We start from the raw sequence: 19,063 nt of genomic DNA, 5'->3' as shown, positions 1-19,063 counted from the left end.
ATGTGCTCTTCTCCATAAGCATAGGTATACGATGTTTCCCCATCTTACAACATTCTTGTGTCTGGACCCTACTTCCCCTCCAGCTACCACTCCATTTCTCCTCTTCATTTTACAGCAGAACTATTAAGAAGAGTTGTCTATATCCTTGTTGTCTACAGCTTTAGTTCTCCCATTTTCTAAATCCCACGTGGCAAATGCAAGGCCCATGGGCCAAATATAGCCCTCCACCTTGTTTTATATGAACAGGCACCTTGTTTCTACCCAGCGGCAGCACCACGCTCTCACTTAACTGTTACAGAGTAGTTACATTTACACAGTCCTAAAATTGCATTCAGCCCTTTGAAGGCAACCCCAAGGTTGATGTGGCCCACAGTGAAAATGAGTTTGACATCTCCACTGTAAACCAGCTCCCATGAGCTAAGTTATTGATAGCCTTTTAAACCTTGTTCTCATTTTTCATCCTGCTTAATCACACAAAACATTTGAAACAGCTGATTATTCCCCTTTCCTTAAAATAGGCATTTCCCTTGGTTTCCAGGACACACACTGTCCCACTCTTTCTTGTACCTTATTAGTGGGATTTTAATCTTTGTTTTTTACTTCTTATCTCCCTCACCACAATACAATGGAATGTTCCAAAGCTCAATCCTTGGAAGTTTTTAATAACTACTCTTACTCTATTGGTTATTGCATGGCTTAAATGTGTTACATGCCAATAATTACCAAATGGATATCTCTAGGCCAGACCTCTTGCCTGAACCCAGACTCACATATGAACCCCAACTCCCCATTTGTCATCTATATTGAAACATTCCCCAAACTGAACTCCTGATCTTTCCTCCTTTCTGATCAGATCTAGACAAAATTTCCCCTTTCTCACTGAATGGCAATGTCAACACTGCTGTTGGTCAGACCTAAACCCTTGGCCATTATCCTTGATTCCATTCTTTCTTTAGACCCACATCCAATCTACCATCAAGTTCAGTTGGCTCTACTTTTAGAATGCATCGAGAGCCTTACATTTCCCCCAGCTCCATTCTACCACCCTCATCAACACCACTATCGCCTCTTACCTGGACTGTTAAAATAGCCCATTTTCCCAGCTTTTGCCCTTGTCTCCCTTCAGTCTATTTTCAACACTGTAGCCACAGTTAGTCTGTTAAAATACAAATCTGATTTTATCATGCCTATTTAAAATCTTCCAAGGTTTCTCAAATCACTCTTCATAAAAACTAAATTCCGTACATTAGCCTATAAAGACCTAAACAACTAGGCCCCACCCCCTTCCCCACATCTCACCCTCTATTCGAGATCTCCGACCTTACCTCCACTGCTGGTCTCACTCAACCTGTTCCAGCCAAGCTGGTCTGCTCTCTGCACAGGGCTCCAGCCAGGTGTTGGGTTAGTCCCTCTTGGGACACTTTTCCCTGGCTGTCTGCATGGCTCACTTATCTCTTTCACTTTTAAAATGTCACCTTGGAGGCCTTTACTGACCCCACTCCTTATTTTTCTCTTTCTCAGTTTATTTTCCCTATAGCACCTATTATCCTCAGACACACTCCATATCTTTATTTATGTAGTTTCTTTATTGGCTGTCTTCCCCAAGTAGAATTGGTGTCTCAGCTTTGGCACTTTGGTGCAAATTAGAAAAAGATTCAAGCATGTACGTGTTTGCACACAAATACACCCATCCTACTTATGCACAGGGTTTGGTTAGCAACCACATTCGTGAAAAAAAGAGGCATAAGTGGGAGCTGAGTACAGGATGAATTGTACTCACTCCCCAAGGTTCTGGCCCCTATTTAATTCCTCAGCCAGGTGTCTTTGGACAGTACCTTATCACACACATGATTGACAGCCCCAAGTGAAATATTTCCTGGGGTCAGGATCCACTTTGCTGCTAGTGTCCCCAGCCCCTTACAGAGTGGTACACAAAATACACTCAACTTGGAGAACAAATTAATAGTTTAAAAAAACACAAGAATGAACATTATGGTTTTAAAATAGAATATGCACCCTCTAAACTAAAGGACATAATCCTGGAAAACAGGGCCCCAAAACATTTATGATTCTCATAAATTTACCTAAATTCTCTATGCAAATTTATTGCTGTAAAATTATCTAGGAATTGAGATAAGGCCAAGTATATACGTTAAATATTGGAAAGCACTTTAACATACAATTGCATAATAAAACTAAGAACAGGAAAAATCTTGTCCTTGGCATTTGTAAACCAATGACCTGCATTTTACTTTTTGCTTTGACAAAGATACAGTGCAAATTGTTAAGAGGTAAAACCTTTGATGGTTTGTTTAAAGAGGGAAATACTTGATTGCTAAAAATTTATAAACAGGAAAAGACTACAGATTATAGGAAGCCTGTAGATTGTATCTTTCTCAGTGTCTCTGTTCATTAAGCAGTTGTATTTTCTCTTTATTAAAAGAAATGTTTATTACCTGGCTGTTGTGGCTTAGTGGATTGAGTTCAGGCCTCCAAACTAAAGCACTGCCAGTTCAATTCCCAGTCAGAGTACATGCCTGGGCTGCAGGCCAGGTCCCCAGTGGGGGAGTGCATGAGAGGCAACCACGTATTTATGTTTCTCTCCTCTTTCTCCCTTCCTTCTCTTCTCTAAAAATAAATAAACAAAATCTTTAAAAAAAACGTTCATTAAATTATCTTGCCTATTTATTGGAGCTTCTGTTCTGAATTTTTGTGACCTATTTTAAATATTTAAGACATTAATTTTTTGTTAAATTTACAGCAAACATTTTCATTCATTTTATGATTTTTAAAAAACATAGAACTTTAAATTTTATTTAGTCAAAATTATAAATCTTTATTTTGGGATTTCTTCCATCTATTCAAACTTATCTTTCTGACTAGAAATCAAGCAAATATTCATTTCTACTTTTTAAAATTTTTCTTTATCAGGTGACTTTTAAATTTTAACGCTTTGACCTAAATAGAATCTATTTTGATGTACTGTATTGTGTGAAATTAAGTATTAGTACTTTGTTATTTATAAACATTATGATCAGTTCTTATAACTTTTGTTTAAAAATAAATGGCAATCTCTCCTCAGAGATAGTTTGAGAACAATTATAACACTTTAAAGAACATTTCAAGTTTTCTTAAATGTTTTTTAAAATAAAGTTAAATATATATTTTAAAATAATAAAATAGAGATTAAAAGAGATTTGTATTTAATATATCTTCCATTTCTAATCCTCTTTGATTCCTTTGAGGATCAAGCCTTTATGTTTATAAAAATAGCAGTTGGGTTTTGTTTCTTAAAGCTGGTTTCATTTGCTGAATACTAACAACAGGATCTGTAATGTTGGTGATGATTCAATTATTTCCAGAACTTACATCTTAATCCAGGCATCAAAAAGATGATGAAATAACATGAAACCATGAAATAATGATTGTTCATTTGTATATCTTCTTCGGAGAAATGTGCGTTCAAGTTCAAATCCCTTGACCATTTTATAATTGGGTTGTCTCTTATTGTTCATCTGTGAGAGTTCTCTCATTAAGGTTTGACACGGTGATACTGCTAGGCACCGATGCAATGATAATGCAAAAAACATTCATGGTTATACTGAGTTAGAAGATGGGTCACCCATGAGATCCATAATCAAATCTGTTTATACTGAAATTTTTTAAATTATCACTTTTCAGTAAAATGAATCAGAAAATGTATTTTCCTAAAGTTTAGGGTTAAGGAAACTATTCCACACCAATATTATGGATGATATATATTGGCCCATTTCATGATGGGTGTTTTATGAGCGCACATGCCCACACTGCGCTGACTGTCCAGCAGTTTTTTACCAAAAACAGCATGACTCCCATGCCCCACCCTCCTTATTCACCCAGTCTCACCCCAGTGACTTTTTTTGTTTCCCCAATGAAAAAGTCCTCAAAGGGAAACATTTTGCCCACGTGGAAGAAGTGAAAAAAAAAACCCAGCAGCACTAAACAGCATTAAATTGATCAGTTCAAAAGCTGTTTTTAGCAGTGAAAAAATTCTCTCGATAGGTGTATTGCATCAAATGAAGAGTACTTTGAAGATGACTGAAATTTTAACATTTAAGAATAAATACTCAATTTTTTATAAATAAATTCCAGATTTTTGGTGTCCTGCTTGTATATCTGGGTTCTTCCCCATTGTTCCTAGTGCCCCAGCCAGGACATACAGCAGGAGCTCAATCAATACTTTCTAGTGAATGAATTACTGGAGGCACATCTGGAGGGACTAGTGCTTAAAGTTACACAGTTTGGAAACTGCCACTCTCAAGTTACTCCGCTGTAGGATAATTTCAAACAAGAAATTTTGTTAACACCTTTAGGCCACTAGAGAGAGGTTCATTTAATAAATTATTGCTGCACTTCAGTAGAATCAATTACTACTTCAAGGAACTGAAGAGATTTCTCAGTGGACATGTCATGATCTGGAAGAATCTTGCAAAGTCATTTTTACTCTCAGAAACTCCAACTGGAATGCAGTAGTAAAAATTATAGTTACCATGGGATGAGCAGAAAGGCATCCTGCTTTGCATCAATGCCAACAATTTTCGGGGAACACATTTCACTACATGAAATTTTCCGCCAAGAATGTTTCCTTATTTTAATAGTTCAAAAATGAAAAGCAGATATTCCTTCTGAAAACTGCAAATTATTGACTCATTGATTCTCTTTTAGGATAATGATTTTACCTGTTACTTGATTTTATTTTTATTTTTGGATAGTTTTCATTAAGACAGCTTTTAAAAATATTTGAAATACATGGTTTACCTATATGTTTTATATAATAATTTATGGTTCTAGGGTAGTTGAAAATGATATATTTTGTAAAAACCCTTTATGAAAGTTATATAATGCTTTTTTTTAAAAGCTACACACTTTCACTAACTGCTAAGATTCATGAATGTCCTCCAATTGTCCTCCAGAAATGCTAGGAAAAAATGCTGATTTCATTATTTGAGAGTAGTGTGGAAGTGAAATAACAAAAATTGATATAAAATTTAATTTTTCCCAGTTACCAAAATGGGTAGGATTTTACTAGTTGTCAACGCCCAACATCCTGACACATAACTAAAAGCTTAGTTTATGCCTAAACCTTAATCCTTAATAATATTTGGCAGTGGGAGAGAGGGCACATGTCAGGTCAAACAAGAGATGTACCGGTATTTGACCAGGTACCGGATGTACTGGAATGTACAAAGCAGCATTTGCAAAGGTTAATCTGTTTGTGGACCTCACAGGGGAAAGTGCAGTGTCCACTGATCGATCCAAGACCCCCTTCTTGGCTGTTACCTGGTTAATAAACCACAGGAAGAGATAATTTTTAAACTTAATTTTCTGAAATGGAAATTTACTAACATATGAAAAAATCCCCAAATTTGAGAATTATTTGTAAATTGTCTTATATCTGAGAATAAAGATCTCTCGTTTCTTCTACTGACACTGTCTCTGAGCCCAGCTTTGGCTGCCTGACACAAAGAAAGCTGAACTCATGAGGCAGGTGCTGGTGGAAAAAGGAAAGGGGTTTTATTCAGGTGCTAGCGACCAGAGAGGTGGAGGACTTGTGTCCTGAAGCCCATCTTAACATCTCAGTGCAGGCAGAGGTTTTTATAAGGAGGCCGAGGGAAAGCACAAGAGACCAAGGGCAAGGCAGTGAAAAGTTCTCTCCTGCAGACCAGCACAGTTTATTCTGATCCTTAAAGACCTTGAAACTGGTCAAGACATGGTCTGGTATGCATCCGCCTGGTTTTTGTTTGAAAGTCAGAAAATCTCCCAGAGCTGGAACGCCTGCAGGACAGAGTCTGTATCTTTGGAAGTTAGTTCTTAGAATTCTTATAGTAACATGCTGTTCATCTACGCTTAGCCACATTTGCGTCAGAGTCAGCACTCACAGAATTAGTTAGAAGAATGGTGGGGTGGGTTACAATTCCCCACTGTTACCACGCCTTCTACACAAAAGATAAGGGATACCTGACTACTTTGGTAATCTGCAGGGAGACATTTCCTGGACACTTAAGGCCATTTTGGCCCCTGGAGTTTAAGAAGCTTTGCCAGGAACGCAGGTCTCCTGACTCCGGGCTTAACCCTCTTTTCCCCAAGACCAAAGTTCCAGTGGCAACGGCTGGAGTGAGGGTCAAAGTCAACAGACAGCTGGCTGGAGGGGAGTTTTAAAATGTGGCTGGGAAGAGCATTTTTTAACAAAACCGCTGTCCAGCCAAAAGACAATTAGAGGTGAGAGAAAAAACACGTCCAGGAGAGAAAGCGCAGTTTCTTGGAGACTGACAGGAGCTGAGGGTAGAGTAAATCTGGGAGTTGCGGCGTAATAAGAAGCTAAGTCTAGAGCGGAAAGGCGACCACAAAGCACAAAAGCAGTGGAGCGGAAGAGTGGGCTTCATTTTTCCAGAGCTGTTCCAAAGGAGCCCTGGGTGAGCCCTGCAGAGGGGCAAAGGCCAGGGGTAGATGCTCAGTTGCTCCCGTTGGGGGCGGGGTGGGAGCTCAAAACTGGAGCCGCGCGGCCGGGGCGAGCCGCTAGGTGTTCTTCGTCCTCCCAGGCTCTTACTGACCCCTCCGAACTCCGCGAGTGTTCCCTGCGCTCCACCGCCCCACCTCCTCCCCCACCGGGCCCTCTAGTCCCCGCCGCCCCGACCGGATCGCGCTCCGCACCCTTCCCGAGCGCAGCCCCTAGGGGCGCGTCACCGCGAGGCGGGCCTCGGCGCGCTTCCCACCCCCTCCTCCTGCACTCCCGCCCGCCTCCCCGCGGGTTCTACGCGATCCAGCCTCCGGAGGCGGGCAGGCGGCGGAGCACGAACGCCGCGGCAGCCACCCTGTAGCCGTGGGTCGGAGGCGCCGTCCCTAGGCCCTGGAGCCCCGGCCGGCCCCCGGGGAGTCGGCGCCGCTGCGAGAGTCTCGCAGGCTGGCCTCTGCCCGGCGCGGAGGGCGCGGAGGTGAGCGGGTCGGAGAAGGGCGCCAGACGAGGGGGCGGCCCCGGAGTTGAGGGTCAAGATGCAGTCGGCGCCACGCGCTGCGTCCGTCCTCCCCGGGTCCCGCGCCCTCTGCGGGCGTCCGTCCTGAGCTGGCGGGGTTCCTGAGGTCCTGGCATCTTGATGCGGGGAGTGGGACGGGAACGGAAAGGTGTCTACTCCACCGATTCAGCCCCCAACTCCTCTCGCTCTTCCCCTAGATCCCAGAGAGTCGTCCGGAGGTTGGGCCCAGGAGAAAGGAGGCCAGGAGCTACATCATCCCAGGTAGGATGTGCCCCGGAGGGGAAGGACGGGCAGGTTACCTTAGCCTCCGGGATAGCCTATCTTCCACTTTTTGGGTTGATGCAGCTCATTTCATTGAAAATCACACATCACTGCTTTGCGAACAAGGGGGTATTTCTAGGAGTCATTTTATTTATTACCCAATTATGTGACTATGGTGTGTTTAGGCCATTATACGTTAGGAAGTAATTGGCTTCGTCTTTACGTGTCCTAAATTATGTTTGAACCCTGTGTTCAGCCTCAGCTGAAACTTGTTAAAAGTTATGCCCTAAAAATATTTCTCTTAAAATAGGGCAGAGAGATACAGAGGATTTTTGTCAAGAGATTTCCATTATCTTTCCCACTCTTTGGAGAAGAATTGGTGTCAGTTTTTACTCCTCAGGCAGTTCGTTTTTTAGATGGAAAAAAACTTATTATGGGCCATGGTTAATTATCACTCAGCACTACGGGTGAAATTGGGAGAAGTGGAATTCGAACTCCTGCCGCTACCTCCACCCCTCCACCCCTGTGACTTTGATGAGACTACAGTCCAGTTAGCAGCCCCCCTACTGGGAACCTTTTTAGTTCTTTCCAAACCCTCTCCGCCATCCTGCCCCCACTTTTCCCACCTTCAATATTTCTTCATTGTGTTAATCTCCATTTATATTTTCTTTCTCTAAGATACTTTTTTTTTACTTTGCACCTCTCTTCTGTTGTTTCAAAAATTAAAAGCTATTTACAGAATAAAAATACCCATCCTAGATATTGTTTCCGAGTATTTAGGAGTAGTTTGCAGTTTATTTCTCTTATCTAGTAAGTCTTTTGGGGAGAGGGGAGAGACAATATCAATAATGATAAATTGAGCTAATTTTGCAAAAAAAAAAAGAAAAGCTGTATCAAAGTCACTTTTTTATTGTGCTAATGACATGGAAAATGTAGTAAATGAGCATAATTACATTTTAATACTGAAAAAGTAGCACAGATGAAGGCAAACAAATGTTTAGAGAAAGGATTGTAAATGAGTTAGAAAGGTGAGAAAGAAGATGCACCGAAAATTTGAAAGACTAGGCCTTCGGGACACAATCAGGACATCAGGAGATGCATTTGTTCAGTGTTCAGCCAGTAACCATGACATTGATGTATCACCCCCTTTGGGCCTACATGTCTTGATGAGTAAAAAGAGGTATTTTACCTAGAGACCTAGTACGTCTCTTTTGCTCTTGACATTTTTGAGGTATTCAACAACAAAGAATATTTATTGGATTCTTATTAACTATGTGCCAGGCATTGTGGAGGCAGTGATGGACAAGATAAGCCTGGTTCTGACCTCAGGGAGCTTTTTGTCTAATGGGGAAATAACAGTGAATAAAGAAACAATTACATAAGATAATTACAAGAGAAACTTAAGAGCTGTATGGGACGAGATTGTTTTTTTCTATTTCCAGAAAAGGATGCTTTGTCTGGACCACAGGGAATAACAACCACACAGGACGGGGCTGAGAGGTGTCCACGGGCTGTCCAGCTCATTCAGGGCCTTTCAGGTCATGGTCAGGAAGGTAGCTGTAGTTCTGAGTGCCACAGAAAACCACTGAATTTTGAAGAGGGGATAAGGCATCATCTTATGAATATTTTAAGATGATCTTAGCCCCTCTGTGGAGAATGATATGGAAAGAGGCAAAAGAATAAGTAGAGAGGCTTATTAAAAAGTGTTTCCAGAGTTTAGAGGAGAGATGGGAAAGACTTGGATTAAACTGGTTTCAGTGGAGAGGAATTTAAGAAATATTTTGGGGAATAGGACTTGGTGTGGATTTTATGTCAGGGGTGAGGGAAAGCAAGGACTCAAGAATGACTCCCAGGTGTTTGCATTAAGCAGCCTGTGGATAATGGTACCATTTACTGAAATAAGAAAATCTGAAAGAATGAACAGGTCTGGATGGAAAACAAGTTCTATTTTGAACCTGTTGAGTGTGAGCTGTGTCTAATGAGATCATAACCACAGCCCCTTGGAAAGAGGAAAGGGATGGTCTCCAGGAGTGGACACACTGGCCTTTGATAGGTGAAGTTGATGATCACGACTTTAAGGTGAAATTAATGAGCTCCGTTGTCGGATTTTCTTCTTCAGCAACCTTCACCAACTTGGATGCAGAAAATGGGTAGTTGGGTTCTTCCAGGACTAGGTTATTGCCAGGTGGATGTGGTGGAGAGCAAGAGAGTCATCCTAGTCCATTCAGGCAGCTGTGACAGAACAACATAGACTGGGTGGCTTAAACAACATTTATTGCCCGCAGTTCAGGAGGCTGGGAAATGCAACATCAAGACACTGGCAGATTCATTGTTTAGTGGGGGCCCACTTCCTGGTTCGTAGTGCCATCTTCTTGCTGGGTCCTCACATGGCAGAAGGGGAGAGCACCTCTCTAAGGTCTATTCTGTAAAGGCACTGATCTCATTCATCAGGGTTCTAGCTCATCATCTGATCACTTCCCAAAGGCCACACCTAATACCTTCACGGTAAGAGTTAGGATTTCAACATATGAATTGCTGGTGGGGAGACAAACATTTAGTCCATAACAGAAGTGGATCTTTTTTTTTTTTAAAGAAAGTGGAGAGAAATATACAGTATAGAATCTTGAATGGATAAAGAAAAACCAGGAGTATGTCATTGGAGAGTGAGAAACTATTGGGTCAATGAATCAGATTTTTTTTGCTGTCTAGATTTATCAGTGTGAATATTTGAATAGGACTGTTGCAAGGCTAGGATATAGTATTTGGAGACGTCAGAAAGTCACTGAGATGGGATAGAGGCAAAGAATCACTGCCTTTGATGAATAAGTAAACAAGAGGTTGTGAGGTCGAATGTTTCATCCACTTGAACAATGACGTCCTGGAGAAGGATGACAACTGTTGGCATAGAGGAAGACTGTGTGTGTATTGGGGGCCTAAGCCACCAGTGATAAAGAATAAGCTAGGAGTCAGTAGGTGGCAGGAGTGAGTATGGGGAGAGGGTATTATGAGGTGCCATGAGTCTCTAGAGAACTGGGTGTTTGCAGGAGACAAAAGGAAGAAAGATTCATATGTAGCCTTTAAAAGTTAAAATTTCATCTACCCCATCTGATGGCCCTGGAAGACTGCATTTTCTTGTTGGCATGTGTAAATCAGCAAATTATGAATGTAATCAAGATCTCTGAGGACACAGTAATCACGAGGATGTAAATTACAGCATAGGCAATATAGTTGATAATATTGTAATAACAATACATGGTGCTAGGTGGGTACTTGAAAAATTAAGGGGACCACTTTGTAAAGTTTATGATTATTTAATCAATATACTGTACACCTGAAACTAGTACAAAATAATATTGAATGTAAACTGTAATTGAAACATTTTTTAAAAAAGATCTCTTAGAGTGCTTTCAGAGTTACTGTCATCCAGTAAATTAATGCCCTAGATCTTTATATGTGAAAGAAATGAGGCTCTATTTTTCAAAATAAATACAGCACTGCAGCTGTCATTTGGTCAGAGGAATGTCAAGAAAACTTCCTAAACTGAAAATCTAGGAGGCCATGTAGTTGAGAATAATCAAATTCTCTTACCTTGACAATATTCTTCAAGTATTAGATGCATACAGTGAGTCAAATGTCAATTCCCCAAGACTGTGACCTTGACGTTTCAAGGAGCCCATATGCTGCTAAAATTATACTTTTAGATTGATCTCATAATATTGAAGTGTCATGGTGTTAAGTATAAGACAATGGTATTACCATTATTATTTAACTTTAAGACTTGGAAACAAAGAATTTTAGTGTTGGAAAGGACCACAGGAGTCAAATACAACTTCTTCGTTTTCCATTTTACAAGGAAAACCTACTCAGAAAACAAGCAGATTTCAGAAGCCTAGGCCTGTTCTTTCTTCTTCACACCATGTAAACAAACTTCCACAATTGCCATTGTAGTCTTCTCAGTTATTTAGGCTGTATTGCCTGTGAGTGACATCAATGAGAAGGTAGCGGGGCTCATCCAGGTGTGACCCGTGGACCACATGGGAGCTTGGAAGAAATGCTAAATCTTGAGCCCTCATTGCAGACGTAGAGAATAAGAATGTGCGTTTTAACAAGATTCCCAGGTGATCACATTCACATTAAAATCTGATAGGTGCTATTCCAGAGCCAGTCAGTCCTCTTGGAAACTCTCGTCTGCTCGGGTCAGCAGAACCTGTGACATCTGGAGAACTGAGGAGAGGAGCCGCTCGGCAGACAGAATACAGGGATACCTCTCTGGGACATTCTGAATTTTGAATGTTATGTAACAACAGGAACATTACATGCTGTGCTTCCTGTTGGATGGGTGACACATCTTAAGAAAGACATAGTCCTTCCCAGAAAGTGAAGAGAGGAAATTACAAAAGAGCGAGTGGACTTGCTGATACTCTTATTGCCTGAGTGGAAAAAGGGAAAGGACTGCATGCAAATTCTTCAGTTTCCCCCATTCAAGGGCAACTGTTATTCTTCCTCCAGTATTATTTTTCATTATTACAAATATGGACCCTGAGAAAGGAAATAACTACTGAAAAGGGCTCCCAGTGGGTAACTGCGCTCAAACAAAATAAAACAAAACAAAACAGCCCTAGCTGGTGGACTGCGTGCTGGCCTGCAGACCAAAAGGTTGCCAGTTTGAATTCCTGTTCAGGGCACGTGCTGGGTTGAGGGCCAGGTCCTCAGTTGGGGGCTAGCAAGAGGCAACTGATTGATGTTTCTCTTCCTCTCTTTCTCCCTCCTTTCCCCTCTCTCTAAAAATAAATAAAATAAATTAATAAAAACTTTATTAAAAAAAAAGAGCCTAGCAGCCATCTACACAGGGGCCTCTCCTGCAAACTGCACTTCAGGGCCAGGCCCACACTGGGTTCCTGCCATCTGAGCTAGCACTTATAAAAGAGTTCCTGGAATCCTATTTCATCCTGTAGGACTGAGGCTTTCCCGTCTAATCAGAGTTGCACAGCTGTGTCCCCTATGAGCTTCTTCACTGGGTGGCTCCATTCTGACCAATGAGGGCAATACCTTTTGGACCAATCCAACTGTGAGGTTTGGAGTCCTCATTTGCATGAGAACAGACCAATCAGGGACCAAGGGCAGGGACCCCCATCTGTATAAGTCAGCTCTCTGGCTGTGAGAATGCATTTTCCCTTTCCACCAAAGACTGTGTTACCTGGCTGGAACGGATATGAGCAGACCTGTCTAGCCAGAGAGGGTCCTTCACAGCTGGGCCGTATCACAATTGAGCTGCTTCACACTGAATAAAGATTCCTTCTTCACCACATCCCAAATTGGGAATTCTGTGGGCATTGAATTGGCGGCAGTGTTGACTATTGGCTGACACAAACAACAATGAGCATAAATGAGGATCAAATAGCTACATCCGTTATCTCCAAAATAAAATATTAGGTGGAATCCCGAATCCTTTAGGAGAGGTGTTTTTAATCTTGACTACATATTAAAATACCTGATGGTCTAAAAAACAAATTCTGATGCCCAGGCTGAATCCCAGACCAATTAAGCAAAGCTCTAGGCAGAGTGACGGTGGGGTCTAAGTGTCACTATGTTAAAAAGCTTCTCGGGTCAATCCACTGTGCAGCTGAGGTTGAGAACCACTGCATTAGCAGGTCGTTCCTCCTTGATGGAAGAGGCAGCTCTGAGATTGCAATTCTGCTTGTCCGTCTGCCCCGACAGTGGAACCCTCTCTTCCTCCCATAGCACCGAGCAGAGTCAGCAAAACTCCAGTCACACTGTGCTGTGCATGTGAAAGCCAGTGGGGCTCTCAGGACATCGAAGGAGGCAGGATTTTCAAAAAGAGGCACTTATTCTCAGCCAATTTTGTTAAAATTAGAGTAATAGCATTTACTGCTGATGAAATATTCTAAACTTGGATTGTGGTGATGGTTGCATAACTGTAAATTTACTGAAAGTTATTCATTTATACCCTTAATATGGGTAAACTCTATGAGGTATAAGTTACACCTCAATAAAGCTTTTTTTTTAGTTGCTGTGTACGCTTCAACATTCATGATTTCCTCACGTTAATTATTTAGATAGCTAGGAAGCCAGTGTCTGTTCTGTGTAATTGAAATGTCAGCATCTAGCCCAAAGCCTAGTGTACAGGGCTGAATATGACACTGGGTGAGTGAATGGTTCGGGGTGGGTGGACAGACAGATGATAAATGATTATCATTATAATGCTTTTGGGTTGTGGGCTGATTTCTAAATCAGTGCCAATCACCGGAGAGCCCTAAGATTCGCAGCACACAGTGGGCATTGGAACAATTTGTAACCTGTTTTCTGGTATGGCATTGAAATTAGGGAAGGGGGTTTGTGTAGATGCTAGAATGTCATGCCTTTCATAGAGCTTCTTTTTTATTTACAGTGCTTTACTGCAACACAGAAAAAGTTTTATTTGCTAGCTAATAAATATATATATATATATCTCATTTCAAAATTCCATCTACAACAAGATTATCAGATGGGGAAGTTATTTCAGTCATACTGTGACCCACTACTGCCAGCTTTATTTTTGACATACACCTCAGTGGTTCCCACTTGCAGTGTTACAAAAGCCTGGGTACGCTCAGCATACATGGCTCCATTCGACCTAGGAGGCTACTCTGAGAGTGGGATGGGGGATGTGCGTAGCAGTCTCCTCTGTCCAATGCATTGAAGAAAAATGGGTGGGGAAGTGTTGGAGGAGGGTGTTGTTTTAATTTATTGAAAAGGATCCTAAAATTTTATTGACTGAAATCCTTGGAAATACATTTTTAAATTAAATTTCTAAACCTAAATTTAACCAGAAAGCTTTTTTGATGACATTCTTCCTAATAAGAATTGGACTGCTTTCCTGGCCTAGAAATTGCACTGTAATAAACATACAAAGTTTTGTTTTGGTGATTTAGGACCTAGAAATGTCATAAAATCATACCGATATATAAAAGTATATGTGGAATTCATACTAAGCTTAGGAAATATTTTGGAAATTATTGGTTACTTTAAGTTTGTCTCATTAAAATCCTGGTTATTTGAAGAGTCTTGAAGAGTATTATTTTTTTCCCTGAAAATTCTTTGTTTTTTTTTTTTCTGTAAACTCGAATACCAAAAGCCACTCAGATCCAAGTGTGAAATATTACTAAATCATTTATTACCATTACATAATTTTTGGAAAATGCTTTTCAACTAAGGATGCATATCGATTACCCCAGAGTTTCAGCTGAGGGAAAGAATTTAATAATCTAACTTAAGGGGATTTTAACATTCAAACAAACAGCAAATAGTTGAACTGCATTACATTAGGGCAGTTATTCTCAAACTTGGACAAGCGTAGGAATCACCTGTGAGTTTCTTAAAATACTGACTGCTGGGCTCCAGGCCCAGGATTTCTCATTTTGGTTCTGGGGAAAGGCCGGGGAATTTACATGTAACAGGTTCCCCCAGGGATGCTGATGCTGCTGGTGGGGGAAGCACACTTGGAACACTGCTGCCCAGAGATCCCATTCTGTTTTGTCAAGTGGAATTGCAGCCTCACCTCTAAGGGTTTCTAAAGGACTTAAGAACCTCTTCCAAAAAATAAAAACCTAAAAAAAAAAAAACTTCTTCCCTCAAAGAAATTTTATAAACAAACAGTTGGATTTTATTTATTTGAATACCAAGAGAATTTAGGTTATCTTTGTGCAACTTACAGGTTATGAAAGTAAAAATTACCACTTAGTTATAGGAATTGAGATAGGGAGATTTGATATTTCACCTCCAGAATGCATTCACCTGAGAATTCAGCAGACATCTGCACCTGTAGGGAGCTTTTCTCCCCTCTCCAGAGAGGTTTTCTCTCCCAGCAGGTCTCAGGGGCACTTTCATATAGAGAGCTTCCAAATGTCTGAGTCAGTGGCCTTCAGACTTGCAGGTGTTACAGACCAGTAAAATGAAAAGGAAGGAGGGAATCTTTATAGGACTGACAACTCCAGCAACTGTTATTATCACTGTCCTTTTATGAAAAAAGGACATTTTGTCCACATAAAGTAGGAAAGACTTTCTGTCAGAATAAAGGGCAATTCTTTAAGTTGAGTAATTTTAAGGAAGACTTCCTACTATGTCCCTATGCTTAAAAATCTATTGAAGTATAACCAATTTACGATATTATTTTAGTTTCAGGTGTTTTCCACAGTAGCCACACCAGTTTCCATTCCCACTAACAATGCACACGGGTTTCTTTTTCTCCACATCCTTGCCAACACCTGTTATTTTTTTGTCTTTTCACTAATAGTCCTGATGGGTGTGAAGTGGTATCTCATTGTGATGTTGAGTAACTTTTCATATGCCTATTGGTCATCTCTGTGTCTTCATAGATAATGAAAAAGTGTCTTTTAAGATCTTCTGCCCATTTTTTGCCCTGACTGGTGTGCCTCAGTGGATTGAGTGCCAGCCTGTGAACCAAAAGGCTGCTGGTTCAATTCCCAATCAGGGCACATACCTGGGTTGTGAGCCAGATCCCCAGTTAGGGGGAGTATGAGAGGCGATTGATTGATGTTTCTCTCCCTCTCTTTCTCTCTCCCTACCCCTCTCTCTAAAAATAAATAAAATCTTTAAGAGAGAGATCGCCTGCCCATTTTTAAGTCAGATTGTTTGGTGTGTGCTTTTTTTTTTTTTAATATTTAGTTGTTCCATGTACTTTTTAATTGCGGTAAACTAGTGATGACTTTGTATTTGGAAGCCAATGCCCTAGCACTTTTAAGGTAAGGTCACAGAACGCCAAATTTAACTGTTGGTTCTTATAGTTTTAAGCTTAAATGAACCCGTAGTGTGCTGTCATCAACATGGGTTGAAGTAGTCCTGTGTAATTTATTTTTATTTTCATTATTTTTATTTATTGATTTGAGAGAGAGAAAGGGACAGAGATTTGTTGTTCCACTTATTTATTCATTTGTTCATTGGTTGCTTCCTGTATGTGCCCCAACCAAGACTGAACCACCCATCTTGGCATATCAGGACAACACTTTTACCAGCTTAGCCACCCAGCCAGGGCCAGTCCTGTGTAATTCAGAGCTTATTTTGTAGGTACAATTTTATATATATGAATGACTTGAGGTAAGGATTAGAGAACACCAGGTGGTATTTCTATTTCCTGATTTTCTAGAGTAACTACATTCTGATCGTACAATCTAGCTGTTTATTATATGAAGATGTGAGGGTTTTTTGCTTTTTATTCTAAGTACAGCTTGTCTCTTCCTAAATAGAATATAAATTTCTTGAGTGTAAGCACTGTTCTTCCTTTTGTCCTTTATGTCTCACGTGCACAGCACACAGCAGCCTCAATAAATTCATGCTGGGTCACAGCAGGGTAGATCTGTCTTTAAATTACAGTCGCATTGTTTCTTGTCAGTGGAAATGTACAATGTAAGGTTGTTAGTTTTCTTTTTTGTAAATACTAGGTAAACCTTTTTCAGATATTGACATTATTCCTTTTTTTATAACCCCATTTTTATGGATATCAAAAGTGTTAATTAAACCCAGCGGTTAAGCAAGTGACCCAAATCATAGTGTGGCAAATTAGAAATTGATTGATGAGATTTTGCTGCGGTGTCTCAGCACCAGGTAGCTAGTATAGCTTGTGGAGATGAGTTGCTCTTAGGTCTGTGTATGGCCGAGTTCCCTAGGATACGGATACATTTCTTTCCCCTTTCTTCCTCCCTCCCACTGAAAGCAGGGCGCTCTGCGGAGTCCCCAGAAGACAAATGGGTTGCTAGCCTGGGTTCTTCCAAGGTTACCCAGCAACCGTTTATGTTTTGTTTTACTGTAGTATTACTAAATTCAGTTCTTTGGTTTTGATCCAGAAATTGGAATTGTTTCAACATTTTATCCATTTTGTAGCTGGAATTCCTAAGTGTATAGCGCTGGATTTACATAAAATTATCGTAAGCTCAGATTCATATTGAAACTGTTTAAAGTTAGCATTGATTTTAGAGAATATAGTTGCAGATGGCATTTGGAGATCCAGACAATTTTAAGATTCCCCATAGATGCTTGCATTGCAGTTTTAGAACGAGGAGGGGTGGGAAGACTCAGATTTGAATCCTGATTGGGTCATTACAAAATGCATTGTCTTAAGAAAACCACTCAAATTCTCTTAGCCTGTTTCCTCATTTTTAAAATGGGAATATGTGCTCCACAGCCATTTTAGACTTCGATAAGATAATACTATATGTAAAAACATTGTGGACTATTAAATAGCACACAAGCATATTTTAGTATATGCTTTCAACAATACACAAATATTCCATCTCTCAGATTCTTTATGGGCATTTCCTGCCCCCCCCCACTTGATAACTTTCACATTCCTTAAAAATATTTAATAAAAAGAACCTCAGTTATTAGGCCAATTTTTATTTGTAATCACAGTCACACTATTTAAGTATTCAGTTAGAACTTGCCATCAGAAATATAATGTGAATAAGGCCCAAACGTGTTAGAACAGTTACCTGTAAATATGCATAAAAATGCAAGGTATAGTGAGAAGGCCATAGGTGGCATTATTAGGTCCTAATGTATTTTTACCTGTTCACATCTGATTCCCTGAACAGGTTAATTTGCTTTGTAATATTAGCAGATAATTGATAAATTGTTTTGCTTTTGTTTTGTTTTTAGTTTGAAAAGGCCTTGATCTTCATGTTTTCTTAGATTTAAAGATTTTTCAGTTCTCATACTTCAAGAGATGCTGCAATCTCTACTCAGAACTCAGGGCTGGGGTGTAGGACACTTGGATTCCTGTGTGTGAGTCTAATAACCATTGTACCCTTAGATAACATGTATAACTAGGGGTAGGTTTGTCAGTTCACCTTGGATTGTCGAATGAAATTCACTAAATTACTTCTGGTTCTTTTAACTCTTCCTAAATAAACAAGACAGCCCCTGATTTCTCCAAGAGGACATTGATGTTTTTGTACTGTGCTGGTGCACCTGAGCCCCCCCTGGCCTTCTGGGTACCTGGAATCACTCCAAGGGGAAGCAGATAATTACCGTCCCTTCCATCTTGAGGAGTGTGAAGCATGTGTAATATATTAAAAATAGTGAGTTTTCTTCTTTCCCAGGGTCTGAGTTAGCCTAGGTAATGCTGAGGAGTAATGATGTGGCCAAAGAAGAAGAATATGCTAGTAAGAGCACAACTCTCCCCCTCCCCCCAGGCCCATAGAGAAGCCCTTTCTTAAATTCCTTCTGTGTGCCCAGATGACGCAGCCTTAGCTGGACTGCCTGGATTCTAATCCTGGTTCCCCGACTTTCTCTCTTACGACCTTAGAGAAATGAATTATCTTCTGCATGTCTCAGTTTCTTCATCTTCCAACGGGTCATGGCATTATTAGCAGCTCTCTCCAGGGTGGTCATGGGGATTCAGTCAGTTAATGTATAAAACACAAACACAGCTGACAAAGAATGTGCTATAATGACTATTAGGTAATATTATATTGTCTTTCTAAAGAATACTTTACTGGGTTTTGGGTTTTGTATTTTTTTTTTTGAGGCATTGAATGTGATCCATTTCTAGGGTAAAAAGTTAAGTATTCCTGGCTTTAGTAATTTCAAATTTCATTTAGTAAAAGCCCCAAAACCACATTTTGGAAATATTCCACCTATTCCTGTAAAATCTATTAAATCCTCTGAAGTGATCCACATTAATTTTCAGCAGAAAAGAAATTGTGCAGTAGGGAGAGGAAGGAAAGATATTCTCATTCAGTCCCATTAGTGAAACTGCTTCATGGCAATCGGATTGG

The 19,063-nt window shown here is 40.4% G+C and overlaps 1 protein-coding gene across 1 annotated transcript in view; it reads left to right on the top strand.

Moving 5' to 3' along the window:
• Positions 1-6,707: 6,707 nt before the first annotated feature.
• The window catches only part of STEAP2 (STEAP2 metalloreductase), a 28,235-nt gene continuing 15,879 nt past the window's right edge, over positions 6,708-19,063 (top strand). The window contains exons 1-2 of the mRNA XM_045828477.1: positions 6,708-6,971; positions 7,208-7,271. The gene's annotated coding sequence lies outside the window, so the exon portion shown is untranslated. The remainder of the gene's footprint in view (positions 6,972-7,207; positions 7,272-19,063) is intronic.

Source organism: Phyllostomus hastatus, unplaced genomic scaffold (genome assembly GCF_019186645.2).
Source record: "Phyllostomus hastatus isolate PE091 unplaced genomic scaffold, TTU_PhHast_1.1 phas_scaffold_78, whole genome shotgun sequence".
NCBI lineage: Eukaryota > Metazoa > Chordata > Mammalia > Chiroptera > Phyllostomidae > Phyllostomus > Phyllostomus hastatus.
The sequence above is the reverse complement of the archived record's forward strand: the minus strand, read 5'-3'. Positions and strand labels throughout refer to the sequence as shown.